This window comes from Danio rerio, chromosome 11 (assembly GCF_052040795.2).
Source record: "Danio rerio strain M-AB ecotype USA chromosome 11, GRCz13ab, whole genome shotgun sequence".
Taxonomy (NCBI): Eukaryota; Metazoa; Chordata; class Actinopteri; order Cypriniformes; family Danionidae; genus Danio; species Danio rerio.
The window spans coordinates 24,008,994-24,022,820 of NC_141031.1; the positions used below are offsets into that span (position 1 = coordinate 24,008,994).

Consider the following 13,827-nt stretch of genomic DNA (forward strand, 5'->3'; position numbering starts at 1 on the left):
TTGTAAAATGCTCACAACACTGATATATTTGTGACTAAAATGGTCACTAACGGGATTAAAAAATTATGTGACAATATTTTAAATCAGTTCATGAAAGTTTTGTATATCTTTATGCTGTTTTGCCAGATGTCTTAAAGGGATAGTTCACCCAAAAAAAAAATATATATATATATATTTTTTTTACCCACAAGCAGGTTACCCAAGACAGAGGTGACTTTTTTCTTCAGTAGAACATTAAAGATTTTTAGCTGGATCCATGGTTGATGGTGATTCATATAATCAACACAGGCTCATTGTGAAAACATAGCCCCATATACATTTCTGGAGACCACGAATTATGTAACCAGAGCTACGTATGGCTGCATTTCGTAAACAAACACTATGGAGTAGTCCATTGCCACCAATGGCTTCTGTTTCTTTTCGCACTACCAGCTTATCGCTTACCTCCTTGTGGACGGATTTCTCATTGTTACCAGCTAGCCCAGTAGCTCGCCATATACGTTGGCAGACTTGAGACGCAGGGAGGAGTTGACCACGTAGACTGGGTTCGAGATCAGTGAAGAGCGAATAAAAGAAAGACGAAAATTAAAAAACAAAAAATCAAGTAAACAAGTAAATAACAGGGAGAGAATGTGGTAATATCTGAAAACATGGTAAAAATCAGGCAGTCGCGAGGGCTTTTCTTTTTTTCTGAATTGCTATTGAAAAAACTGTAGGTAGGGATTAGAGAAGGCGGTAAGAGCTGGTCAATTGCTGCTTTTGAAAACACTATCGGTTGGGTTTAAGAAAGGGAGTGGGTGGGGGAACAGTCAGTTAACAGCAGCCTCTGGTGTATTTACTCAAGAAAAGCAGGTTTAAATGGCACTCGTGAGAGAAATTTGAGATCTGAAAAAGCGTACACAGTGGCATCTGGTGCATTCGCGAAAAAAAAAAAAAGCTGCAAAAAACAACGTAGCTCCTGGGACATATTTCGCAATCTCCAGAAATTAATAGTTTCAGAGGGTATGTATCAACAATGAAGCTGGGTTGCATATAGTAATATAGCAAAATATGGCATATAATAAATTAAATAAGTCTAAATCAATGCTATGGTTTCTGATGACACACTGAGGTCTTGTCAATCAAAACAACCATTCCATGTAAGAAATTGAATATTATTTACAATATTATTAGTCCTGTTGCTCTGATAACGAAAGTACACTGTCGAGGTCAAACTGGTAAAAGTTCTTTTACACTCTGAGAACAAGCCCGTGACCCCAACAACACACTTTAATTTTTGAGGGAAATTTTCATTTTTGTGTAAACTATTCCTTTAAGATCTCCTAAATGTGTGCCAGTGTTTTTTGTGCACAATAAGAAAGGCATGGAGAGTCATAGACCAGGAAAATGGAACATGACTCTTATGAATCTGTACTTTTAAATGAGTTAAAAAGACTGACAAAATGGTTTCAAATAAATGTAAATAGCACAAGGATTAAACACAGCAATAAAAAGACCAAGTAACTTAAATCAGCGGGAGTCATGATGTCTGATTCAAGAACAAATGACTCTTCTGAACAAGAGAAGCAGTCAAAATGATTTATGAATTGGCCTAAAACTTAATTGTGAGTAAAGCATTTTGAATCATATTTGGTTATCTGGATCCCTCTCAACTAAACTTGCTTTCATCACAGCATAAGGCAGTGACCTTTTAGTACGTTAGCAAGAACTGAAGAACAACCTTCTTTATTAAGCAATTCTGTAATTTGCCAAGAAAACCAAGTCATTTGACTCCTAATTTTTAAAACACAAATGTCGCCCTAAATTTTGTCTTCTTTTTTCCTCCTTGTTTCTGTACAATAGTGCAAGATCCTCCCTCAAGAAATAAACTTCCTTGAATCTCATTAGAATCTGCAAAAACACTGTGGGACATTTGGCACTGCTAAACGTAAATACGTAAATAATTGGATTTAGAAATGTTAATATCTCTAGATTTCGCACATGATGGCAAAAGTCAGTTTAGAGTACTGCAAACTCTGATTAGCCTGCTGTGATTATGGTAATTATGGTAATGCTGAAATGTTTACTTGTGAATAACTACTTTGTTAATAAGGGAATTCAATATTTTAGCCTTATTGTGGAAAGGATATGTAGTTAGCCTATGCTGAAGCCAGAAATAATGCAGACGAACACTGACAATTTACAGTTTATTTGAAAGTAGTGTTAAGCTTCCAGAGGCAGCTACCCGACTGCATGTAAAGTTGTTTAAAAGATCTCTTGAGAACCTTTTGACTCCCGAAGCATTCTCACTCTCACTGCCTGACAGCTTAGCTTCACTTCCCAATGATTGGAAATATTAGATTCAGTTTTCAATTGGAGAATCAGCATGTGTCTGCATAGCATTTGACCTCTACCAAAACTGTCAGCCGGGCATCAACAGACTCTACATTCATCCATTTCAAGAAAGTTTGTGTGATTTAGGAGGATGGGAGTGGTGGGAGAGGATTATGGGGGACCCCTGTGTTGCAAAGGCAGGATATTGGATCCGCAGGAGGGGTTTTGTGTGACCATCTGAGGTAGACCAGTTGGAGGAAAAAAGGGGAAATAAATATATTTTGCTTTTCGTAATTTAAAGGGTTGGTTCACATGAAAATGTAAAATCTGTATTAATTACTTACCCTTATGTCATTCCAAACCCCTAAGACCTTTGTTTATCTTCGGAACACAAATCTGAGAGCTGTCCCATCATCTACAGACACAAGAAAGCTAAAAAATTGTTCAAAACTTTTCACCAATGTTTTTTTTATAAATTACTTTGTTTGCCTTTGTTTGTTTGTCTAATCTACCGTAACAGGTCAGGGTGTGCATTTACTACGTTTAATAGGCAATTTTGCTATTATATATGAGCACCCTCATCTGATACAGATTTTTGGCACACAAACGTGGCTCTTTGTATGAATACAGTTGAACCACTGAAGTCACATAGAAAGTTTGACAATGTTTTTGTCATTGTCTGTGGAAGATAAGAGAGCCCTCAGATTTCATCTAAAATATCTTAATTTGTGTTCCAAATATTATCGAAGGTCTTAGGGGATTGGAAAGACATGAGGGTGAGTAATGAATAACAGAACTTATATATTTACGTGAACTTATCCTTTAATTGTTATTAGTAGGACTGGACTCTTAAGATAATAAAATCTAAATCACAACATAGTGTAGTCCATTAATTGCATGCTATTTCTTGTAAAGGTTAAAACAAGTATATAAGTGTGCACATACACAGGGTATATACAAGAATCAGAGAATGAAATTCCTTTTTTCAGAGTCTTACCATTATAAGACCTTATCGCTGACATTAACTTACAGTATATTTACTAAATGCTGATTGTAAGAAACGAATCCTAAACTAAAATACTATTTATATACTAAATAAAAATGCTAATCCAGAGGGTAGCGCCTATAGTACAGCAGGAATAGCAGTGTTTCCCTGGTTACTGCAGTAAATAAAGCAACATGATGTCAAATCTAGGAGGATTTCATCAATTTCCCAAAAACTACACTACATCCTAATATTCAAAGATTTAATTTAGGTTTTAGCATACTGATACAAAACGCAATACCTTGTACAACAGCATTTAAGACTTTAAAAAAAAAAACTTTCTAAGGGCTTTAAAATTCTCTAAATTGATTGATCAACTTTTAATACTTTTTAAGAACCTGCAGATACAGTTACAGTTCTGTCATCCACTATTGTTGTTTTACTTTTCTAAATCTACAGATTTAACATGCATTTGTAGTGTACACTGAGACTATAAGAGCACCTTTTTCAAAAGTTTGTTTTCACAACGGTGTGATGTAAAATGAACCTTTTCTAAAAATAGTTTTTAGTTGTGTAAACACCATGTTGTTTTGTATTTCCAACAAAATTGAAATTATATCATCAAAACCCTTTATATAACAGAGCTAAGAAATAAGAAACTAGCTAAGAAATTGCAAAAATGTAATGGCCTTTCTCTCAAATTACTCAACATTTGAGCCAAAATTGATTTAAAGACATTATTACTTCAAAAGAAAGATCGCTTGATCTGTTTTTCAAAGCAAATTGGTCATTTCTAACTACTTATTGTTGCAAGAAACATACATAAAAGTTCATTCCAGAGCAATTCAGTCAGACAGAAAAATGTGGCAAAGCTTTTGAAGAAGCAAGTGAGGCAGGAGAAAGATCTCCATTTATATTCCACATTAGCTGCTACAAAGCAAACACAGCTCAGACCAACCCATAGTTTTGCTGACCGACGGTTGGGAATGAGCTCTTTCCACTGTTGCACCATTCACTAAAGTGTTATATACAGCTACATGATGTATTCGATTGTTTCTAGCCATTGTGCTTGGTTGTCTCCTGTTGCGATGGAAACGGTGCTGACGGGATCGGGGGCCACCGAGAGCAGAGGTCAGTGGCAGGATGCCAAAATCCCCCCAACAGGCGTCATTAAACAATGCAAAGTGGACACAGCATGAGTCTGGGGCTCCGAGAGAAAGGCCTGCATTGATGCGCTGCGCATGTATTCAGCTACTCCGCTCGTAAAAAAAACACAATATCTGTTCCACTGTAAGATATTATAGGAAGACAATGGCTGCTCTCTGTGTTTGCAGCCACACCCTTTCCTTCTTGTCGCTTGAGGAACCACAAGGATGAAAGATCTTGGCTCTTCTGAGCTGAATAAATAAGATTGGACCATATGACGGATATTCCTGCAGTAGAGGGGTCATGTTATCAGAGAGGCCTTGAACAGGGCAGCGGCAGCCAATGCAAACAAAGCATAAGCTAACCTTTCTATCTTCCACCATGAAACTCCACAGTCTCTTCCCTCACACCTATCTTTGCGGATCTGCAGCGCTCGCAGGATCAGTTTGTTATTGAAGCCAAGGGCATAGGCTCACTTAATAAATGCTGGGTTAGGGTTTCCCTTTACTGGCCAGAGAATATAGAAGAGGATGAGAGAAAGCGAAAGGTGTTTGGTGGCTCCTACTTTATGCTTTGTGTTCCCTTCATCGGCTGCTTAATTATTGATGCACTCGTCACATTGCTGAGGGCGACAGAAAATGTACTTCCAGTGAGTAAGATTAGCCAAACACACACCTAACATTGAGCTTTCTTCTGCAATCAATACAACTTATATATAAAATATGTTATTAATGTATGTATGCATATATCTATATACATAAATCAGTGTACTATATTATAATATAGTGCAATATCAGTTTGTATCCTCACATAATTTTTTAAAAATAGAATAAATTAAATATAATTATAAATGCAAACAGAATAAAGAATACACCTCATTTAAAATGAATATTTTTATCAATTTCATGAATATATGTAATATATTTTGATGCATTTGATTTAAACCGATTTATTAAATGGATATATTTATTAAAATAACATTTTAATAACGGAACATCTTTGCTATATTGCAACAAAATTGTATATATTTTTTGCTTCTCTTACATTTTTCTATTATTCACATTTTTATTCAATGTTTTTCTCATATATTAACATATTTTCCCCATATATTAACATTTACAATTTTGGTGTACTAACCTTTGGCCCATTACATAAGTTAATTTGTTAGATTAGCTCCAGATTTGGCTTCAGTATTGTAATGTGAAGGGGAGACGCTGACAAGGAAATGCGGATCCAAATGCAGATTTATTACACAGAGATGCTCAGGCAAACAATAGTCAACACATTGGCAAACAGATGCATGCAGGGAATCCAGAGTCATGGTCAAATAACAGGTGAATGGTGAGTCTCAGCGGCAAACAACATAAACGGTATACAAACAAAGCATAGATCAGTAGACGGCAAGGCAAGGCAGGAGAAACGCATCGTAATGTTCACAGGAACAGATAAACAAGACTGATGCGTGTGTGTGTAAAAGTGCATGTAATCAAAAGTTAAACTCCATGTAATCAGTTCTTGACAGTCGTCTGGTTGTGTGTGTGTGTGTGTGTGTGTGTGTGTGTGTGTGTGTGTGTGTGTGTGTGTGTGTGTGTGTGTGTGTGTGTGTGTGTGTGTGTGTGTGTGCAATAAGCAGAATCCGGAACAGGTGCGTGTGAGCAATGCATGACTGGATCTGTAGTCCATATAATAGCGGATTTGTAGTTCTATGGCAATCTGTGTGTCTACCAGCGATCTACATGGATTAGATCACTGCTGATTGTGACAAGCAAGAACTAAACATATGTTTATGCACAAATATCATATTGTATAGCAACAATAGAAAATATTCAGTTAAAAAATAGATTTATAAGGGCCGTACTGATAATTGCTGAGCACTATACACTCAATATTATATGTATAAATCATATATAGTTTTCAATTAAATTCTTATTAATATTTACTTAAGTACATTTAATTATTTTACATTTTTATGAAGATAAAAATATACATGCATAACATATAAGATCATACACCTGTGTTTTATAAGAATAGACTGTTGATTAAGCCGTATTTACAGCCTTATAATTATTTAGATGTTAACCAACGAAGCACAGACAAGAGAATTACACAGTCTATTGAGCCCATGTTATTTCTTCTAATAGACAAACAGAGCATAACCACCAGGGAGCAGAACCAGCTATCCATATCAGAGGTGATGTAAAAAGGAAGTCACATTGAATGATGGTAGTAAACACTGAATAGGACTAATTGTCTGCAAACCATTTGAGCTGTCAAGAGCAATCGTGCATAACGACTGAAAGGGTCAATTTTAGACGGCCAGCCAGGTCACCGAAAACAACATTCACAAGGATCCCAACCTTCATGGATCATACTAAATCTGTCTGTACTTCTTTCATTGAATAAATCACACCTTTAATGGATATTTCACAATGAAAATCGAAAAATAAAATTAGTTTTTTTTATCTATTCACTATTTAGTGAGACTATTTTGAATATAAATTTGTTGCATAAACTGTGATCACTGATGATTCATGCAAGTGAATGGTTACCTGAACTTTTAGAGTACAAAGAATACATACAGGCAAAGTAAATATAATACATCATTGACTTGTGATTATACACTAAAGTGTTTAGACTATATGATGGGCCTGTAAATGAAACAACATTATTTACAACATCACAGAGTGGATAAACTGTGATATCACAATAAAGGCTAATCGGCTGTTAGCATTACACCAGTTCCCTAAATAAAACTCCCATAGTATTTTCCCATAAACTTTTTTAATTGTTGCAAATAACAAGCTCTGTGCTCAAGTTCAGTAAAGTTACACAAATTTTTCATTAAGATAATCTTCAAAAAATAACAATGTTCATGAATTTTGAATACTTAAAAGCACAAAAAAGCAAACCTCAGGCTATAAACAAACTACACCAAAGTCGCTTACTTTCTATGTCAACACCACTGTGCTTCTAATAACTTTATAAGTTTATTGTTAGAAACATGGTCCATGATAATTTACCCTGTAGATCAGGCATGTCCTGTAGATCAGGGTCTCTTATTTATCACAGGTCGCCACAGCGGAATGAACCACCAACTATTCTGGGCTGGCATATGTTTTATGCAGCGAATGCCCTTCCGACCGCAACCTATAACTGAAAAACACCAAACTGTGAAGGAAACCAGAGTGCCCTGAGCAAACCCATGCGAACACGGGGAGAACACGCAAACTCCACAGAGAAATGCCAACTGGTCCAGCCAGGACTCGAACCAATGACCTTCTTGGTGTGAAGAGACAGTGAGCCATATGAGCCATCGTGCCACTGAATGGGACAAATGTTTACATACAATTTAAACTGGTAACAGATTTGCTACTCTCTATATCAGGGGTCACCAATCTCGGTCCTGGAGGGCCGGTGTCCCTTCAGGGTTTAGCTCCAACTTGCCTCAACACACCTGCCTGGATGTTTCAAGTATACCAAGTAAGACATTGATTAGCTGGTTCAGGTGTGTTTGATTAGGGTTGGAGCTAAAATCTGCAGGACACCGGCCCTCCAGAAACAAGTTTGGTGACCACTGCTCTATATGGTTGTTGCCTACAATATTTTTTGTCTTGCTTCTTATCCAAGTATTTAAAAACATGTTAAATAAAGAAGCATTTTCTAGAAAATCAAAAAATAATTTTGACATATTTTTGAAAAACAACAGAATATGCTTTGCTTGTCTAGAAAATGCTTCTTTATTTAAGATGTTTTAAATACTTGGACTAGAAACAAGACAAAAAGTTCAGTAAAATGTGTTTTCTGCAGTGTAATGTCAATTGTTGTTGCCTAATGGACCCTTTTCACAAGTAATAACAGTCATCAGCATCCTAAATCTTCAAAAGGTTTTAATATTAAATTTAAAAAAAATGTGTGTACATTTATATGTATGTGTCAATTATATCATCTTTACATCAACAGCAAAAAAACTAATTACCGCTTGTGCGAGCTGTTTGTAATGCAGAGTGTATGCGTCTGTAATTGACATTATTCTCTTTTCTGGCTGCCATTATCAATCTCACACTATTTTTTCTCTTATTTTTCTGAAACAATCATAGAGATTTTATTTTATTATTACAGAAAATAGGATTGTAAAAATAATATTTGTTGTAATCTCCAATTCACTGCGCTTTAGGTTTATCCAACTATGACGACTTCTGCTACTGAGAAACCTGGAAATGTGAAAAGGGACTGTACCTGTTGCGCTAAATAGTTGCCCTGTGTCTAATCTGGTTGCTAGCTGATGGCAACATTTCTAAGAGTTGCCTGGTAACACTGCTCAAAAAGTTGCCTCATGTATCATCACCTGGAGACAGGAACCGGAAGTGCTAAAAACTAACTTGATTCAATATTTTTAGATACAAATTGACATCATTTCCCCCACAATTCTTTCACTTTTAATCCACAACCTTGGAAACACTCCTAATCTAAAGGGTGAGCTGAAAGATGAGCTAAAATGGTTTAATTTTATAGTAAACTTGTACCTATAACTTTGATGGACTGAGAGTTACTAAATCACCAGCAGTTTGTATATATTAGGTGAGCCCTTTAATTTTCACTTTCAATCTAGTGTTTGAAAAGCAAGATCTGGAGTACAATAGAAAATATATATTTTTTTTTATTTACTGAGCAGCAAACTACAAACTGTGAAATATGATAACTTCTACCTGCAGAGATAAATGATTCATTTGAGGCAGTAGTTGTGCACGAAAAATCGACTCAAAATAATCTTGTTGAAATGAAAACAAAATATTCCATTGGAATTTAGATTTTTAGATAAGGTATGCAAAAACAGACATTGTTTACTTGATAATACACCATATTTACATCAATATACGCTGACCACCAGGATGATACAAACTACTGATCAGCTTTAACATGTCTGCTATTTCCTGGCAAAATAATGTTTGCTTCAAAATGGCAGGCTCGGGAGGAAGAACACAGAGATCCCAGCATGAATTCCTTTTTTTTCTGGACCATCTTTAAATGTTACTTTTATCTGAAGAACATTAAAGAGAGGCAGGAATCCCATCCAACCAGGAAGTTGTTTGATGTCGCTGAGCTCAAACGCTACAACTGTTTCTGAACTTTAGAGCTGCAGTCAGCAATACACTGCCTAAAGACTACATAAAACTGACTGCATTCTAAGTGAACTAAACTAACTCTCAGTATGAGCAATATCAGTTGTAATTTTACAGTTGTTGCTTTTTTTCAGAAATTAGCTGTAAATCTGGAAAGCAAAACCACTAAACAAATAATAATAATAATAATAATAATAATAATAATAATAATATAAATGACAAATTAAAAACAAGTAAAACATCAATTATTCATTCATTCATTGACTCATTTTCTTTTCAGGCTTAGTCTCTTTATTAATACTGGGTTGCCACAGCAGAATGAACCGCCAACTTATCCAGCACATGTTTTACGCAGTGAATGCCCTTCCAGCCGCAACCCATGTCTGGGAAACATCCACACACACACATTCACACACACACTCATACACTACGGACAATTTAGCCTACCCATTTCCCCTGTACCGCATGTCTTTGGACTCCGAGGAAACCCACGCGAATGCAGGGAGAACATGCAAACTCCACACAGAAACGCCAACTGAGCCGAGGCTCGAACCAGTGACCCAGCAACCTTCTTGCTGTGAGGCGACAGCACTACCTTCTGCGCCACTGCTTCACCCCGCCAACATCAATTATAGTTCTAAATAAATTAGGGTAAGAATTTGGTTATTAAATATCAAGCAATAAAAAAAATATATTTAAATATACAGTTGAATTATTACAAGTCTGAATTAGTAAGCCCCCTGAATTATTAGCCCCTGATTATTTTCCCCAATTTCTGTTTAATAGTTTTAATAACTCATTTCTAATAACTGAATTATTTTATCTTTGCCATGATGAAAGTAAATAATATTTTACTAGAAATTTTTCAAGACACTTTTATACAGCTTAAAAAGGCATTTAAAGGCTTAACTAGGTTAATTAGTTTAACTAGGCAGATTATTGTTAGGGTCATTATGCTATTTATTGTATAACGATGGTTTGTGCTTTCAGACAGAGGTTTAGCAGGTTTAGTAGGAAATACTTAGCAAATATGTAGCTTAGATTTACATTAGACAAATATTTTTTATTATTATTTATTTATTTATTCATTTATTGTTCTGTCATTTATTTTCAGTGTAAAATTATTACTTATGTTAAAATGGCAAAAACTTTTTTCACTTATTTTTCTAAATTCCGAAGAGAAATGGACTATTGTTTGTTTTTCTGTGCAGTATTAATTGGTTACTGAGCAGCAATAAATATATTAGGAGTTTTCATGTGATTTTCTAAACAAGTAGTGTTTTGAAATTAACGAATGCATAATAACCGTGATAACCGTGATTATTCCTCAGACTATAATTGTACAAACAAACAAAAACATATACATATATATATATATATATATATATATATATATATATATATATATATATATATATATATATATATATATATATATATATATATATATATATATATATATCGCTGTGGCAACCCCAGATTAATAAAGAGACTAAGCCAAAAATTAAATTAAATTAAATTAAATTAAATTAAATTAAATTTAATTAAATTTAATTAAATTAAAATAGCACTGCACGGTGGCGCAACGGGCAGCATTATCACCTCACAGCAAGAAGGTCACTGGTTCAAGCCTCGGCTGGGTCAGTTGGCGTTTCTGTGTGGAGATGCATGTTTTCCCCTTGTTCACATGGGTTTCCTCCTGGAAGACATGCAGTATAGGTGAGTTGGGTAAGCTAAATTGTCTGTAGTGTATGTGTGTGAATAAGTGTGTATGGATGTTTCCCAATGATAGGTTGCAGCTGGAAGGGCATCCGCTGCGCAAAACAATGCTGGATAATTTGGCGTTTCATTCCGCTATGACAACCCCAGATTATTAAAGGGACTAAGCCTAAAAGAAAATGAATGAAAGAATGAATGAATAACAAAATAAAATAAAAAAGTAAATAAAATAAAACAATTTACTAAATTAAACAGAACATACTTTGTTCAATGCCCACAATACAAATTTTGGCAGAAAATTGTTGTAATTATCATATATAAATTGCTAAGCTGCAATAAAATCTTGCTAATCACATCAAACGAAACATGTTTATGACTATTAATCCATCTACTTAACAAAAGGCCTCTGTGTTTCTTCCCATGATTGCGTTACACTGACAGTTTCAGAGTCTGTGCTTGAGGGAGACACATTATCATGCCATAAATTATACAGTGAGCTCCAGCGAGTTATTATGTGACAAAATCATATAATACTACGAGAGATTTCTGTCCTTTCTGCATTCCTATGTGGGGTCAGATGGCCGGGCCCCCTTAGTGTCAAGAGTAATTACCTCCCACCCCAATGGGGCCTTTGTAAAGTGGCGGGGGTAAAAAAACGACTTGTGGAGAAGGAGAGAAACTGAGGGAAAAGACAGAGACGGAGCACGTGTTTACATCTGTGGAGAGGCAGTGTAAGCATATGGAAGATTTTGGGTGCCTTGAGTTGTTGCAGAATAGGCTTAATGTAAGCACATGAGCTTTTAAGTTTATGTCTGAGCGCCAGTGTGCACCTATAATGTTTCAGAGGTGTGAAACTTTTATGCAAAAATAAGATACAAAGGGAAACGCACACTTATAATCTGTACAACTAATCAGGAAGCGTTGAACATTAAGAAAAGAGTAAATCTTCATGCAAGTATTACATATCACCTCTGAATGCTTTCTGTGTTTAATAATAATGCCTTCAAGTCATGTTGGGATGACTGAATTTATTCATATTGTTAGTGAAGGATATTAGATGAAAAAGGATCCGTGGGAAACACAAGATGCTGAAAATATTGAACTAAACTGCAAAATAGAGAATTAAGTATATGGTCTCCAAAGTGCCAATGGATTTACATTTGATCACTGAAAACATTGGCATGTGTGACTGTTTTTATAGTATGAGCTCTGTATTTATGGATCTCTTAACTGTGGACTACTGTGCCTAGTAAACCAGCAGCAAAAACAATACTGATGTCATATTGTCGATACTTTAGATTAGTGCATTTGAGTGACTCTGAAAAGGAGAAAAAAACTGGTCCGATGTAATTAAAATAACTTTGCTAGCAGAATATGATGTTGCTTTGCATATTAGTTGGATGCACAGAATTTTCCAAATTAAATAGAAAAAAACAGAAGAAAACAGAAGAAAAACTCATGTGGAATCAACAACTGATATATATAGTTTCAGTAGTCATGTCAAAGCAGTAATTAAGGCAACATACTATCATCTCAAAACCATTGCAAGAATTAAACGCTTTGTTTCCATTGAGGACTTAGAGAAACTTGTTCATGTTTTATCAGCAGTTGGGTGGATTACTGTAATGGCTTCCTCACCTGCCTTTCCAAAAAGACAGTCAGACAGTTGCAGCTCATCCAGGACGCTGCTGCCAGGATTCTGACCAGAACAAGAGAATCAGAGCACATCACACCTGTCTTCAGGTCTTTACGCTTGCTCCCAGTTACACTCAGAATAGATTTTTGTATTATTACTGGTCTATAAATCTCTAAATGGCCTAGGACCTCAATACATTACAGATATGCTCACAGAAAACAAGCCTGATCATAAGGATCATATAAACTAGTAATTCCAAGAGTTCAGTCAAAGCAGGGTAAATCCCAACTCAGGCTCATTCTGAAAATGTAGTCCCATAGACTTTTCTGAAGACTGTGAAATACGTCCCGGGAGGTACGTATTTTTGCAGTTTATGTTTTCGGGAGTCCACAAAAGGCCACAGTGTGCACTTTTTCATATCTCAAAAGTTTTTCACGCGAGTGCCGTTCGCGCCCGCTGTTCTCACGTAAACCCACCAGAGGCTGCTGTCGATTGACTGTCTGTCTGACTAAATAACTGACTGGCCAACCAAACAATCAACTGACCCACCCTCCTCCTTCCCTAAACCCAACTAATTTTATCGATTGACCCACCCACCAGAAGAATAAAGGCCCTCATCTGATTTTTACCACATTTTCAGAATTTACCACATTCTTACCTTGTTTTTTACTTTTTATTTTTCGGATTCTGTTTTTGTCTTAACTGATTTCTGGAACTGCTCTGCCCTGGACTCAAACCCTGTCATCATCATGGTCAACTCACTCTGCGTCTCAAGTCCGCCGACGTATATGATGAGCTAACTGGACAAACTGGTTGCAGCGGTAAAGCACTCCATACAGAGGTAAGCTGGTAAGCCCGAAACGCGAAACGGCGTCATATCGCCATGTATTATTCGTTTAAAAAATTAA

At 35.8% G+C, this 13,827-nt stretch overlaps 1 protein-coding gene across 7 annotated transcripts in view; it reads right to left on the reverse strand.

Moving 5' to 3' along the window:
* srgap2 (SLIT-ROBO Rho GTPase activating protein 2) overlaps positions 1-13,827 on the reverse strand; it is a 170,828-nt gene that overhangs the window by 129,750 nt on the left and 27,251 nt on the right. For 3 of the 7 annotated variants that reach the window (XM_087272427.1, XM_087272428.1, XM_087272425.1), the window contains exon 3: positions 11,167-11,263. The gene's annotated coding sequence lies outside the window, so the exon portion shown is untranslated. 7 annotated transcript variants of the gene reach the window in all.